This window comes from Balearica regulorum, chromosome 20, assembly GCF_011004875.1.
Source record: "Balearica regulorum gibbericeps isolate bBalReg1 chromosome 20, bBalReg1.pri, whole genome shotgun sequence".
NCBI lineage: Eukaryota > Metazoa > Chordata > Aves > Gruiformes > Gruidae > Balearica > Balearica regulorum.
Genome location: NC_046203.1, coordinates 9,344,268 through 9,360,484, shown reverse-complemented (window position 1 = coordinate 9,360,484; position 16,217 = coordinate 9,344,268). Strand labels below are relative to the sequence as shown.

The following is a 16,217-nucleotide window of genomic DNA, read 5'->3' as shown; positions in this document are numbered from 1 at the left end:
GTTGCAGGTTGTTTTTTTCACTTGAGCATGGAAATATGTAACCTAATTTGCAGAGGTGTGGAAGCCAAATCAATTTTGGGACTGGAGTTAGCTCAGCTCATTGCACTTAGGAATTGTGTATTGCTTAGAGCTATAACCAAAATGTTTGCAATTTAACTCTGTGCCCTGGAATAGTCAATATTTGGGATAAAAGAGAAATTATTTGCAATTGTAATATTCCAGTGGTAGGAAATGAAATTGATAATGTCTGACTGCATTTGAATAAGCATATAAGAGGACAAAACCCCATTTCTGTAAAGGCTTTTGTGTGTAAACAGAACTTTGCATCCTGGGAGTAGCTGCATGAAACAGCAATCATAAGGAACATATTCATAATGTACATATGTCTTTACAGGACTGGGGATGTAGATATTCTCCCTCTGAGAGCCAAAACAGAATGAAATAAAAGTATAGAATTTGCCACTGTGATGTTTGTTTGGGGAAATTTTGGAAAACAAGGAACTATTGTGTAAAACCTTTCTCCTTGTTGAGCCTTGTGGTTTATCCTCCTCCCAAACAATTACAGTTTCTCAAGAGCAACCTAAGAATTGTTGAGTAAAGGTCATTTATCTTGTATGGTTTTCCCTAGGATAGTTTTTCACTGGCTGTCACAAAGATTCGATGCTGGAAACTGCCTCAATTCAATGTAGAAGTGAGCTTGCTAATACAGAGCTTGCGTGTGGATGTTTGGAGGCAGTTGGCTGGAGAAGGGAAAGGCCGTGTCCACTGTGAAGAAGAAATAGCCTGTTTCAGTTTGTTACCTCCTTGCTTGCCATATTGGTATCCGAAGAGCAGTAACATTTCTACAAATGAAAACAGGAATGACAGCCAAATGAAATATCCTCCTCATTTATTTAAGATAGCATCCAGATCTACCCGCTTTGGTTAGGTTCGCTGCTTTTTTACCTGTTTGCTCCATGCACTGCGTGGATTTAGTAGGATGTGCCAAAGCAGACCTTCAGGTGGTGCCGGCAGGAGAAAATCTGACAGTCTAGTATGCAAAGCACTCAAGAGGCCTTTTCTAGCTCACTGCATTTTCCAGAGGTGCCTTTTCTTTCTTGTACCCTCACCAAAGTACTTTCCCACAAGCTGTCACGTCTCCTGCAGTATGATACTCATCCTACAAATGCATATATCTTTCAGTAGGTGGGAATGCCCAGTAATGAGAGCTGAATGGAGAGTGAATTGTGAGTCAGGGACTTGGGTAACTTTAGTACCACATATCATTAGCTTTCCTGTAACTAGGTTGTCATCTTGGGTTGTTGGTGTCTGAGCGTTGTTGCCAGCTGATGATTGTCCAGGCATCCAGGTGGTTTCAGCTCTGTACCTGTCAGAAACAAACAAACAAATTCTCTGTTGTTTGGCTGGCTCCAGTTGTTGCATTTTGAGGCAGTTTCAGCCAAAGACTATTTTCCGTGTCTTTGCCAGTTCTCAGCTGCAGGCATTTCTCAAGGCCTGGACTTCAAGACTGGTCTGAAGTTGTGGGTATTTGCGTGTAGTGAAAGGCCCCTGCACAAAAGCTGTCACTTCGCAGGAGATCAATGAGCTATGTAGACTCCCTGTTAACCACACCTTCGAAAGCCTGAAGTCCCAAGGCTCCCTTAATAGTCAAAAGGAGGTAGATAGGACGAAGGTTGGCTCCTGCTGTTTTTTCTGGAGGGTGTTTTGATATAGCCACTTCTCGGGCTATAAAGGCAACCTGAGAAGGTTAACCTGGCAAAACCATGGGTCACCTGTGTGAATGCCCACCACCATCCCACAGGCAGCAAAGCCTTGTGGCCACTCTTCAGTGTTGAGAGTGACAGTGCAGGGCGCAGGGACTGGACCCCGTGGCTGGGAGGGAGGGGTACGCACACTGCTGCTGTCTGGACTGTACCTATTATGTGGATAAGCAATCAGCTCCTGTCTCCAGGGCTGTCAATCTGGAACCTTTCACCAGCACTAAATTCACTTTAGAAAAATAAAATAAAGAGACAGAGAGATTAGTCAGACTTCTAAAATGCTTCAAGAAACTTTAATGTTATTATCTAAGCAGAAAGATATCCAGCAATTCCTCAGCTATTTAACATAATAGGCAGTTGCTGACAAACGACGTTATCGAGCATACACTCTTGAGTGAGGAAGAACGATACGATCTTGCTTAAATTGTATTTTAACAAACATGCCTATCTAACAATTAAGCTGGAGCAATTTTACTCTAATAGATGCTTTTGCTGCTTAATATAGATATTTACATGTTCATTTGTAGCCCCCAGAGATCACACAGCTGCCAGACTCCCAGCTGCCACCACCCTATTCCTCCCCCTACGACTTGCTCTCAGCTTTGGCTACAAGCACTTGATCTAATGAAGCACTTTAAAATACAAATCCCACTGTTTTCTTGGCCGTGGAGCTGAGCTCACTGGGCTGTATTTGAAACAGGCTGTCTGCCAGCCAGACACCCTTGCTCACCTAAGCTAATTTTATTCCATCTGATGGCAAAATTAGTCGTTCCCCCTCCCTCCTTATCAGAATCCTGTTGCATTATACGCAATGCTACGAAAGCCTGGAAAGGGCGATCCTCCTCGGTGCGCTTGCCTGTTCACCCTGTCCCTCCTCCCATGACACGGTGTGAGGGCTGTCCTGCCTGGAATCAGCTCTGTGGCCACCGTGGGCTGTTTTGGGCAGGACGGGCACCAGAAGAGGCAGAGGCTCTTCGGTTGAAACTCTGCCATCCGATTCATGAGGCATTTCCCAGATAAGGAGCTTACAGTGGGAGGTGGCAACAGGGAACTTGGGCGCTGGCAGCGTTTTTCCATTCTCCAGTTACTCTGTGGTTCAGCTTGGGACAGGCATGAGCCTGATGTAATATGCTGTGTGCTATTTCAAGGAAACTGAGCCCATGTCCTTCAGGGCAGCCCTCGGAAAGTTTAGTGGATAAAAAAATCCCACTCTGACTGTTTCTTACAGTCTCAGATGAGAGAAATAGGTAATGCTTTCTTTTAACTCTGCCAGTGAAATACAGTTGTTTCATCTAAAATCCCAGAAGCGAGGTGCCCGTAGCTCAGCATTTCATGTGCACACGCGCTTTTAGCATTGATCTAGCAGAATGTAGCAGGCAGAAATGGATGCATGGCTAGCAAATTAGAGAGTTGTTAGGGAACTGTGAAATAACTTACATGTGGACTACGATACCAAAAGCCGCACAGCGATGCAGGAACTTGGCTCCTTTTTCCTCTGGCATAAAGATGCTTTGGTTTACCTTCGGGTCTCATCTGTTGTTCTGTTATGTGGATGAAGGATCTTGTGGTCCAGGCGCTGCCTTTTGCCCCCTGGACACAATTAGAGGCAGGATACTGAGCTAGATGGAGACTGGATCTGATCATGAGGTGATTCTTATGCAGGAACCAGCAAAATTGTATCCCTAAGTAGCTTGTCCAGCAACAAGAAAAAAGCCCAAACTTCTCTATGAAGTGATTTGGCATGAGTAATTCTGTAAGCTATAGACAAAGGGGCATATTCTCCAATATACATCGATTTATGTTTTCTAGGGATTTGGCCTAGAGCTTTTTTCTCTGACTTGCATACCATTGTGACGGTTTTGTAAAACATTGTCAGAGATAGTTCATTGTGGATTGTCCTGTATTATGATCAGCTGTCCATATCGTAACAAGGGACATCCAAAAAAAGTTGTTTCTTCCCCCCTCACCCTTGCTGAGTGATAAACCTCATACCAAAGGTGCCTGCGAGGGTTGGAAGGCCAGAGAATCTGTTCCGTTTGTTTTCTCATTTAAAACAAAAACACTTTTACTTAACCATAATCAAGGAGGGAGGCAACACCGCTCCACTTGGCAAACAAACTTATAGTAAGTGCAGTTGCTGGAAAAATTTATAGTTTCTGAAAAACAGACTGAGTATATTGATAGCATAGCACAATCTGACTTGTGCTTCCTGTGTGGCAAAGGGAATGAGCATCTTCCCTAAGTCTAGAGCTGACCTCTCTTCTGCAAGGTGACAGATGCCTTCATTTATACAGAGGCTCAATTAGAATCAGGATGATAGAGCTATACAATGAATTTGGGAAATTCCTCCCCTCCCAGAGGGAAGAAATGCGTCTTCTGAAATAACTTGTGGAGGATAGTAAGTTGCGCCTGGAAGAAGTGATCCCTGGGCTAGTCCAAGGACAGGCAAAACACCACATTGAAATATTTTCAATGAACACCTTTTCCCCAATCTTCTGCAAACTTTCCAGCTGAACCGAAACACCCTTGCAGAGGACTGTCCCAACTAATTGAGTGCTGCAAATGGAGGTCAGCATTGGACAACTAACCACCAGAAGGTACCTTGAACCAAGAATTTAGCCAAATATGGAGGTGTTAATGCAGTCAACAGTGACTGCATGATTGAGGAGGATGTCTCTGGAAAGCATCTTCCAAACCACACCCAGAGAAGGAAAGCTGAGTCTCAGATAACCAGAATCTTGGAAATATTTTCCTTTGCCTAGCGTACGTCCAAAAACTCCTGGAGAGAGACTCCTGCAGATCTTACATAGAAAAGATTTCAGTCTGAAAAGCTCTGCTGACATTTGTTGCATGGCCTCTTGTCACTACCACCTCATGAAGTGCCTTCCCCTCAAGATGTGGAGGACATCAGATTAGACAACAATTTTTGTGTAGCTTGAAATAGAGCATTGAATGTAGGCCTTCAGTGCTTTAAAATTAAATGGAGTTAGATTTGGTCTTAAAACTTCACAGGAAGTGAAAAATTGAATCCCATCGTTTTGAAAAGTTGGAACCGAAACATTTGGACTGTTTCAGAAGCTTTTGTTTTCTGTTCCTTTTCATCTCTTTTAGCCAAAACCATTAGCTTAATTTTATATAGCTTCAAGAGAATTTGTGAATGGTCCAGAATTTCACTTACTGCTTAAAAAAACCCCAACAAAACCAAACCAAAACACCAAACCTACCTTAAAACAAATGCCCTCAGGCGTAGCTGCTTCTGAGAATCGGCTATGTGAGAGATAACAGCCATGGTTATGATTTTCTAGTGCTTTCAGTATAAAACTTATGACTTTTTTTTTTTTTTTAGTTACTCATGCAGGCTGAAATTTTTCCTGCTGCTTCATCTCTTAAAACATTTGAGCCAAAGTAGTCTTCTCTTTCCAGGAACAAATTGGGAGGAAATTATGTTGTATTACCCGTTAAAAAAACCAAACAGGCTCACAGCTGTTTCAATGTGAAACTCTCAAACATCCACACAAAAAGATTTGACATTTGTTGATAGGAGATGGGGGCATCACTCTGCTGATGTGCATTTTTCTGGTCCTAAATTTGCAGTTAATACTGTCTCCAACTGTGCATGCTGCATGGTTTTGGAGCCCCTGTTTCTGAGCTGTCGGTCCATGAAAGAGGAAGAGATTGCTGTCTGTGCTTACGTACCAAAAATAGAGCTTCATTTGCTCTCCACCCCAGTTCATTCCTGCAGCAAGGATCCATGCCCCGAGTGAGGCAGCCCAAAGCAGCATGTGATGAAGGAGCATATGATCGTAGTGTTGGGGACATTGTTGTAGTGTGTGTGCACATGGGGAACAAATTTTGATTGCACAATCAAGCATAATTCAGGGATTTCCTAATCACTGAAATCTTGACTCTGCAACCTTATGAATTTTCTTCCATCTGTGCTGGTGTAATTCATTGCTATAATTGCAACAGATGGCTGGGGTTTTTTTTAAACCATGATACGGCAAAAAACTGAAATAGTAAAAAATCGAGAGTCTTGGGGTCTATGACGTTATACACTGTGTGAAGTGTCAGGTTCTGATACGAATATACATTTGGTATTACTTGGCTATAGAATGCAGTTTTCCTAATCAATGTTATAAAAATCCCTGCTTTTGATAGCTCACAATACACTACTTTCTCCTGCGTAAGTGGCCCGGTAGTAGCCACTTGACACAGCAATGACTCTTACATCTCTGTCATGGCAGCTTCATGTGACTCTGTCATCATCCTTAGTGTACCCACACTGAGCTGAGACAGAGCACAGATGATGTAGGAAGGTGTAATCCTGTCTGTCTTGCAGGCTGCAAGCTAAGGATAGGTGATACAAGTTTGGAGAAAGGAAACACAACTTTCCCCCCAAATCTTTGACTTAACTCAGTGTATATTGTGAGCCTGGTGTTTTGGAGGAGGTTCAAGTTACCTTTTCAGAAAGCTTCGGTTTCTGTAGACCTCTGCAGTTCCTGGCTTCGCAGCACCAGGTATGTCAAAACGGCATGTCAGAGGCTGTTTTGATGGCATCATAGTTCAACCAGATGCAAGGCGTACATCCTGGGAAAGGTTTTCTGCCGTCCTTTGAGTCTTGGAGTGCCTAGAGCAGAGGCAGCAAAACATCTGAATTTTTTGGGAGAGTCCAGACAAACCTCTGAACTTTTGGGGACTTGTAAGTGACCTAAGGAAAATGTCAGAGTTTACCCAATTTGATGCTGGGATAAGCAAACTGGAGAAAACTAGAGAATGAAGGTAGGGAACATCCCCTCACTCCCCAGTGTTGGGAAGAAACGTTCCTGCTCCAAATGATGTCTGCCCATCATAATTATCTTTAAAATACATTTTGCAAGTTATGCAGAAAGGGGCTGCATTTTAGATTTGCAGAGCAATTATCTGGAAGTGATGCATTGATTAAAGATACTTCTTGCTCATCGTTAATCAATGTTGTCTTTGTGTCCCCTGTTATTCCAAAGTCTTCTAGGTAGACACTATATGGGCTAGTAGAGCACATGGAGAAATGAGTGCCTGTATATACTTAATAGCTGAAGGAGAATATTGCCAATGCTAGAAGCAAAACCAGAGCTGTTCACAGAATGCTAGTAGGGCCGGTGACGTTAATGTGGCATGCGGAACCCTGCTCACTCTCTGTGAGAAGGCAGGTGAAAAGCTTTGTCTGGTCCAAGCTCAAGATCCCGACAGCTTGAGCGGCAGTGCAGGCAGCAGAAGAGGCCTTGGCAAGAGACTAAGGGTAAATCTCTATACCCATGTACCTACCCTGCTTCGCTGTGTGCTATGATGCTGCAGCGTGATCCTTTGGACTCTTTGTATTGCTGGTAGTTATTTGGGGATTTGGTGGTTTAGTGGCAGATTTTTTGACTGTTTTGTTTTTCAAGCAACAGAAGCCATATATCAGCTGAGAACAGTTGCAAGTCTGTGTTACTGTAGATTTTTCTGGTCATCTTGTGTTTCTTTTGTATGAATGTTTTTGAAAATGATCACACAGAGGTAAGAGAAACTTTGGACCAACCTTACCAACCTTCTGATACAGGGTGTAGAACTTTTGTAATTCTCCATACTGTTCTTAGAGCATGCTACAACTGCAGAGAATAATGTTATAAAACTTTATTATTTTCAGGAGATTTTTTTTCACTTAATACGATCACTTGAATTTCTAATTGAGGCTGCCTGCGACATCCTTTTAATCTTGTAATGGTATAATTCTGTAACACTCTCTTTGAAATGTCAGTATTAGGGAAGGAGAGTGAGCTGGATAGCCGGAAAATGTGCTTACCCTTAATGTAATTATTAGTACTTTTAAATAACTTGTTCAAAAAGAGGGAGGGTGAGTTGCGGACTGCACGTTCAAAGTTTTTTCCCCACCTTGGGATCCATTTTCTTCCCTAGTGGAGGTGTGGAAGGAGGGAAGCCAAAGCGATGATATAGCTTCTGCCTTTAGTCCTTGCTAGAACACCATCCTGTTACACCTAATATGCTCCATGGCAATCGCTTCATCGGCCACAACCCAGCAAACCATCGCACTAATGCCAGAGTCTCCTGCATAACAATAACAGACATTGGTGACAGCCATTTGCGAGGTGTGGCTCTGACTCATGCTCCACCTTTGTACTGCTTCCTCCTGCACACCCACCCCAAAACACGTTTGTGGAGGGGGGGACCCATGATGCCTCGTCCACTTGGTCCTGCAGCCAAGCCCTGTTCCAGCATTGCCATCTGCTTCTGAGGCTGCTCCTGTGCTTTCTTCCTTTTCGGTTTCTGGCATCCCTTCTGGAGGCCTCAATACATCCTCTGTAATCTCTGGTGGAAAAAACAGACTGATGCCACCCAAAGGTGTCCTAATCGGCAGCAAATGTGTGGCTGGATGCCTCTGTGGTGCAGGGCAAGGCAGGTGGTTGGGAGTGTTGCATCCGCTCTCCATTTTGCACAAGGGCTGGTAACCAACGTGGTGGATTCAGCAAGAGCAGCCCTGCACGCTCTCCCTTCCCCTGTCTGCTTTGGGTGCTGCTCTGAAAACCTGGGGACAGAGTGCTTCTAATATGTTGACTTTTTAAATAGGTTAAAAAGCACAGAAGGAAATCAGTAATGGTAGACTGTTGGGATTATTTTCAAACCATATTTTATTCCCTTAGTCAACTATAATGGGACTGCAGGAGGTTTATGATGAGCTGTAAAAACTCACTGCTGAGTGTGGTAGTTAATGGTCACAGGGACTTTCAAAAAAAGAATATAGTTTATTTTTATGCAGCATCCTTTACAAAAAAAAAAACGTCAGTCAGGAAGTATTTTACAGGGAGGAGGTAAAATAGGCAGTGAATGCTTCCAGGAGCTGGATGCTGCTTTGGAGGGAGAAAGGGTGAAGTAGTATATAAAGAAGAACAGGTACCATTACAAATGGGAAGGATGATGGGCAGAGAATGGAAAGTGAGAGTAATGGCAGAAAGAACATGAATGTGGAGGAGTTGGACAGTGCAAGAGGGGAAGGATGCAATTACAGAAAGGGAAAGAAGAGGGGAGGTAAACATTACATTTGGGGCTAGATGTGGAGGAACAAGTTTTGGGAGGAGGGAAGAATGATGGGTTTAGTGGAAGGTGGCTGCTGAGAAGGGAAGGAGAGGGGCAAGGGCTGTGAGGGGAGGGATGATGGCTGGGCGAGACATTTGCCTGACCGAATAGGTGGGTTTCTGTGCTTCTACTGGAGGTGGTGGTTGTGCCCTGGTATGTGATTTCTGGGAATTTAAGGAAACGTGATTCCTTAAATTCACTGGTCGTGCCACTAGTTTCTGCAGCGGAGCACTCTTTCCAAAGATGGTCTCTGTATGGGATTTGCATGGAAAGAAAGATTGCTAAGCAGAAACACTCTCAGGTAGACCAAGCATCCAAACTCCTCTCTCAGTGATAAGAGTACCCAAAGTTAGCACTGTCAAAGATAATATTTTGTAGGTTTATTCCTAAGTGATTCTGCAACATACCCTGTGATGGCAAACCTCAAAAAAAAGGCAAGAGCCCATTTGAGCTGACAGATTTTCTTGTATTCTGAATATATTGAGAAAGTAGCTCTGGTAACCCCATTGAGCACTTGGGCCATGAATACTCAGACACAAAGGCTTGGCATGTAGCAGGATTAGAAGGCCATAAAGAGACATGGTACCTCCCTGGTGGCATCTGCTGCGCTTCCTGTTGAGGAAGGAATCGCCCAACATCATTTTAAAGTCCAACATCCAACAACCAATCTGAAATCCACCACCAGAGTATTTAACTCCTTTTAGAAGCTCCTTGTTAAGCCTTGATAATTCTATCTCTGTCTCAGACACCTCACAGGCCTTTGAGAGATGTAGAGATAGGGAGGTCTGGGGCCATTGGCAAATTGAGACAAGAAATAATTTCCCTTCCCCTGAAGAATGCAAGTGAAGGAATTTTATGCAGATGAAGCACTTGGTTTAAAAAAACAACACACACCTCACACCCTCAAACAAACAAATCCCCAAATAAAACCCAGGATGTCTCATGGCTGGAGAAGGAAGTAGTGAGAGAAAATACCAAAGAGCCTGAAGGCCAAAGAGCTTTTATGCCTCACTCTGAAGAAGAGTAGCATAGATTTAATGGTCTCAGGAGGAGGGATGAGGAAGCTACAAGCAAGAGAAGTAATTATAGTAAACTGCAGAAAATTAGCCTTTCTGAATGGGGTTATGTCTTGACCATTTGTCAGTGAATAACCGTAGCTTTTCTTTTGGATCCTCTGAATCAGAGTTTCGGACAGAGTGAAATCCTGGAAAGTCTGAAGCTTTCCTTAGGGTGCTGCAGGTTGCCCCTGCCCCACCGCCCTCCCAAGCTCACTGCCTCCAGGCAGCCTCAGGGGACGCCCGGCAGCAGCCAGATGGATATGGGGTGCTCGTCATGCGAGTCTTAGATGTTGACCTGTGGTGCAGCAACGGAAATGCCACTGTGGATTTCCATTCGGTGTCTTTTTGCCTGAGATGAACCACTGGAAAAAAAGAAGAAAATATCCAGGAGAGAAGTACTCTATTCCTCTGACCTGCTTCCTACCCAGGTATGTGCGTGCTGCCTACTGTAGACATTAAGGCTGTAAAAGCTTATTGTCAAATCAGTTCCGCTCTTACTGAGACCGGAGAGACCAGGAGTGCGCCTTGAAAGACTTTAAATCTAGCCCCTCCCTGATGATTTGCAAAGTTTAATTTCTGTAATGGGCTCTGGTGACAGAGGCATTCACTGTTTTTCCAACAGGAATTGCTGAATGTATGAATGACTCATTCTGTAGGCGGGAGATATAATGGCAGCCTTCGATATCCTGATCTAAGGGTGGGGAGGTTGTGTGGGAGGGGAGGAATGGGGTACACTTTGAGTTAAATTATCCACCTTGCTTCCCCTTCATCGGGCAGCCCCTCCTTCTCTCAAAGTCCCTTCTTGGCCCAGTATCAGGATAATGCTGAAAGAGGGAAAGGGAAGGCTGAGGGACCTCCTGTGGGAGATGAAGTTTATAATATATGCATTTGCCTGGAAATGCCATAAGAAATTAATATTTGTTACAGAAACAGTGGGACTGCATTAATATTTTAATATTAAATGAATATTTAATTTGAAAGCTTTGATTTGAAAGTGAATGAGACAGCCATGACATGAACAGTTGTGCTGTTCCTGTTAAGAAATGTTAATGATTTATTGACAATGTCGGTAGCAATAACTTTACACTGTTTCAGTTATATAGTGCCTTTGAAATATTGGTAAAGTGATTACTGAGAACAAAAAGCAGGCTGGCTTCAGCAGTCCTTTTGGGAAGGACTTATGTTAGAAAAAAGTGCGATTTCCTCCAGAAAGAGGATCCCACCTGGTCCCCTAGAGCTGGGGCATTGGGTGGGTGCCCTCTCCCCAGCGTCAGCATCCTACACCAGTTTCAGCCCTCTCTCTTGCTTGAGGTGCCTCGAGCCAACACGCTGCTCTGGAAGTGGCTCTGGAAGAGTAAGGCTGAACCCAGAGGGGCTGAGAGCTTCCCAGAGCCAGGCTTCTCAGCAGTGGCTCCTGCCATGGACCTCAGCGCCTTTCATAGCTGAAAACAACTTGCTCCAGGGTTTCTTACGGCTTTTTTGGCTGAAGATGACTCAGGGATATCTGTTAATTTTCATGCATTCAGTAATCAAAAACATCTTAATCGCTCAAGCAGGTTTCTTTTGTACATTTTAAAGGGTTGTTGAAACTCTACCTGTAGTTTCTGAGAGCTCTCTTAGGGTTTTACTATGGGGTGTGAATGCAGTGAGGGACAAGAGGAAAGCAAACAGGTCTGTGTTGCCTCATGAGCATCATGAGTTTAATCTTAAATTGCAGCTGAAACTGGAAATCCTTGGCTGAATGCAACTCCAGTGAACCTGAACTAGATGCCTACAGCCTGTAGGCATCGGTTCTGAGGACTCTCTGCCTATAGTTTTTAAACCCCTTGAAAACTCTTAGAAAAAACTCTTCTCTGCTGAATAAATAGGGATGTGGAATATTTTTGTGACATGGTCTGTTACCCATTAGCTCAGAACAAGGAAAATTCATCTAAAAAATAATTAAAGAGACACTTTGGCATGGTGTCTTAAAAGCTGTACCATGCTGTAGGTTCCCAGTTCCAGAAATGTGTTTCTTCTTAAGGCCAATCTTTGCACAAAATTAAGAGAAAAATGAAACCTAAATTCACAACGTGACCCAATCTAAACAAACAGAGAGTGTTTTTCTTCCTTTTTTTCTTTTTTTTTCTTTTTCCTTCTCTCTCTTAATTTCATGCCATTGTTACAATCAGCCTTATTAAAAGTAAGTTAGTGGAACGAGGAAACAAAAACCCAATATACGATGCCGTTTAACGTACTGGTTCTTGAGTCCGATAATCTTTCTCATTCTTCAATTGCATTTTTCTGATGGCAGTCTTGGTGAATTTAGTGCTGGCAAAAGATGCTGCACATAGACGGATGGAGGCTTGAACTTGTATAATACATGTCAGCTCATGGTTTTGTCTGCAGTACCTCTGCCCTGGTCCCTCTGCTACCTCCTGCTACCTTCAGGTGGATTCTAGGTGAGGTTTTGAGGAGTGAAGGCTCACAATGTCCTCCCACAAGTCGCGTCATGGAAGGCAATCAAAAAGGATCAGATCAACTTGATAACCTTGGCCATACTTGACAAGGTTGGAAAAAGAACAGCTATCACTGTAACCTGGTAGAAACTTAGCAGTTGAATATGTAAATATCAACTCCTATTTAAATCTGTCACGTCCACTGATGTAATTGGAAGGGTTTGCACCAACATACCTATATAGCTCTGGATTTTGATTGATTTGCCCCAGCCTATACAATGGAGCTCCGCATCCCACTCACCTTTAGCAAGAAAGCTGCCCTCATTCCCCAGAAAGTAATTGCTGTAAACTCTATGTACAGATATTGCTGTGAAAAGTTGGCAATGCATTATTTGCCACAAAGCGTGCACAGTTTTGGAGCACGTAGCATTTTAAGGGCTGAAACATTGTGAATACTCCTAACAAAGTTGATTTCATTTGTGAACAAAAACCCTCCCTATTTTTTGTAGTAACTGTTCAGTAAACTATTCTGACAACAACTAAAGTCTGATCGAATTAAAATCAGTCCAACCTTTTTTTTAGTGATGAACTGAACTGAAAAGATTTTGGTATCCTAGAAGGAGTTGCTAACCTTTCTGGGCAGGTCCTGTAGCATTTAATAGCAAGGGGTACCTTTTTGTATAAATATTGTGAACTATGGAATTTAATGAGATTTGTATTGCGCTATAGAAATGTACTTTAGAGAATTAATTTTGAAGTCTGTAGGTTTAAATGTTTTCTAAAAATAGCATTGAATATATACAGGGCTTTGTGCTTCTATGCCTATTTAGTTTTGGAGAATGTTTTCATGTATTATTTGGGTTTTCATTTGATGCGTTTTTCTTTTCCCTCGTTCTTTTTTAAAGCATTGGTGGCAAAGGAATGAAAGGAGGCTATTTTTTGCTACAGGATAAATTTTGATATTTCAATTCCAGGTTTGGCCTCCTGAGGAATTTTCTATTTTCTTGAGATTCTTAACCAGGTCATTCACGTACTCATCGGTTTAATTACCTGCCTTAGCAGTGTATCTGAGCTGCCATTTCAACAGCCAGTCTGTTTAGTGTGTCCAATTCTGTGCACAGATGTACTTGTGCAATAACAAGCAGTTTTAAAACTAGGATACGTGAAATATCGTCCAATACAAACAAGGTTAATAGTTTTCTCAGATCCAGTTCTCTGCAGCTTGTATTGCTGTCCATATGATGTTTTCTGTTTTTCTATGCTAGCGGGCAAACAGGGTTTGACATTCAATCGCGAGCTGTACTGCATCAGAGAGATCTGCTACGTATCACTGGAGATCCGGGTATCACCTCAAAGAGCAAAGGGAATTTTTGAAAATCGTGTTAAATGCATTAACAATGAGCTGGGGATAAAGTCAAAACCCTGCTTAGACATTTTGATTGAGAGTTGCCATACAACTGTAGCCAGTGGTGGGTCTTGGCTGAAAATGTATTTATACATTGAGACAGATAGAGATGGATTTCGCTAGTTTAAACACAGCTTTAGCGCAGACAAAAGCAATAGGGGGTGGCGGGGAAAGCACAGGCTGCCACCACCCTCACATATGGCAATCGTTTCCTATACTGCTTGCTATATTGTATTTATTTCACCCAGTGACATATCACAGAAAGCCACCGATGCCAAATTCTTAACCAAAAAAACCCCAACCTGCAGCTTTTAGTGAGGGCTGTCCTCCAATTTACTTGTGTTTTGTTGTTGGTTTCTTTTTCCTTCTGCTTTTCATCTGTCTGGTTTCTATTTCCACTCTTTCTGTTCTTTCCTTCTCTGTTTTGTTTTGTCTTGTTTTGTTTTTTTACTGTATTTGAGGAATCTTAGTTGCACTGAGAAGCCTGGGAGGTATGAGTGGAATGTTTTGATTTAATACATCCCCGCCTGAACTTTCTTTTGACAAATCAATTAATATCTGTGGATTCTGGGGGGCAGAGTATTGGGGGTTACAGGAAGATAAGGCAGCTGCGGTGCAAGGCTGGTATGAGGATGGGGAAGCTCGACAGTGTGGCTGGAATCAGGAAGGGAGGACTCTCTCAGCTGCAAGGGGATGACAGATAAAGTTAGGAGATTTTTTTCAAATTCTGAAGCTAAGCACATAACTGACAAGACTAGATATATCTTCCAGACAGGCAGGTAGGTAATCACCTTGCTTTGCGATGCCAGATCCCACCTGCCTTGCTCTGAACTTCAGATTTAAGGTATAATCCACAGTTTGGCAGAGGTTGGTTCAGATGGCGAGTGTGTTGTGTTTGGACTGACGTAGCCTCTTGCATGCACTTAGGGCAGAAGCTAGCCCTTAACTGCTGATTTCTGGGTGGTATCAAGGCCCCGAGCCCGGGTGAGGATCAGGTGCCTGTTAGCGCTGGAGTCAATGACCTGACATGGGCCCTGTGTGCTGTGAAGACAGGACAAACTGCTAAATTCAGATCTGCTGCTGAAGGCTGTGACGGCCTGGCTGGGAGGGTTCCCCACTTGGCTCCATACCTTGCGTGTGCATGGGACTCTGCAGCTGTGTTTTTCAAATGCCATTCAAATGAAAGCAGAAAGGGGAAATCCCATTTCACTGGGAATAGCTCTCAAATGCAGAGAGAAGCTTTTCCTCTGAATTCGGTCTTTTGGCTTTGTTGCTGCAGAATGACACACGGTGTCTTTCTCTTGATCAATTTGTTTATCATTTGCTTGATTATCTTCTACAATAACAAGACATGACAGGTTTCTCTTGTTAATCCTGTTAGTACTGGCGTTGAAGCAGAAATTTAGTTTAGGAAAAACATTTGGGTATGTTAAACTTTTTTGTAGATGATGCCTGTGAATACCAAAACATGGCCTGATATGTAGGAATTTTCTAGATTATCCCTGAACCGTGTATTTCCATCTGTCTGTCTGAGTCCTGCTCCTTGTGTCTCCCCATGCATACTTACATGCTAGCACCAGACTTTCCTTCCGGCTTTCAGAGCAGCTTGTGTGGCTCTTCTTATACAGTACCACAACACACTGACTGCACTTTGGGGGAGCTGAGAGCAGCAAGGAGAGCCCTCTTCTTCATCCCACCTCTCCTCCAGTGGCTGATGCCACCCTGCCCAAGGGAGCCCACCCTGGCATGTGGGGCTGGAGAGCTGCCCCGCCGCTTATGCTGTGTTCCTCCTCCAGGACAGCTGATAATGACCTCTCTCTCTTTAATGTTTTAAAAGTTATCTATGGCTAGAGGAAGATGTCAGAGCCAGAGCACTGGAAGACTGATGACCTCCTGTGTATCTTCTGAACAGGTACCCAGCTAGCAGAGGCCCCATATGCCTTTCCAAGGCAGCCCCTTCCCCTCCCTGCACCCATGCATACTGTTTATCTTGTGAGGAAAACATTAGTAGGTCTAAGAGGACAGTTTAGGCTCCAGAGCTCACCCACTCCTTGACCTCTGGGCTGAGACTTGCTGTGGGGCAGTGAGTAATTAACAGCAACTGTAGTGGTGTGTTTTGTATTGTGGATACATGCCTCTTTGGGTGGAAGGTATCTGCTAATGTACCATATGTTTACTAAGTCAGGGGACCCCTGTGTAAGAAGCAAGCCCCCGTCTTTTCTGTCTTAGAGTTATTGACTGGCTGGTGCTGTCCGGTAAGTCTTTGGTTCAGTGAAACAGTCTGTTCTCTTCCCCCATAGCCTTCCCAATTTGGTCTTAGCTGTTTTGGGAGCCTGAGTACTCCTGTGCATCCCAGACATGGATTGGAGGTGTCCCCAGCAGATATCAGGGTGGGCTTGTGGATCCTGTCATGGATACAGCTCCTCGAGTTACAGGCTGCAACAGGGCA

General features: G+C 43.5%; 1 long non-coding RNA gene across 1 annotated transcript; it reads right to left on the bottom strand.

Moving 5' to 3' along the window:
- Positions 1-922: 922 nt before the first annotated feature.
- On the bottom strand, positions 923-3,335 carry LOC142604667 (uncharacterized). Its single transcript, XR_012838517.1, has 3 exons — positions 3,198-3,335; positions 1,916-1,989; positions 923-1,366 (listed from the first exon to the last, which is right to left on the bottom strand). It is a non-coding gene; the product is annotated as an uncharacterized LOC142604667 (long non-coding RNA).
- Positions 3,336-16,217: the final 12,882 nt, after the last annotated feature.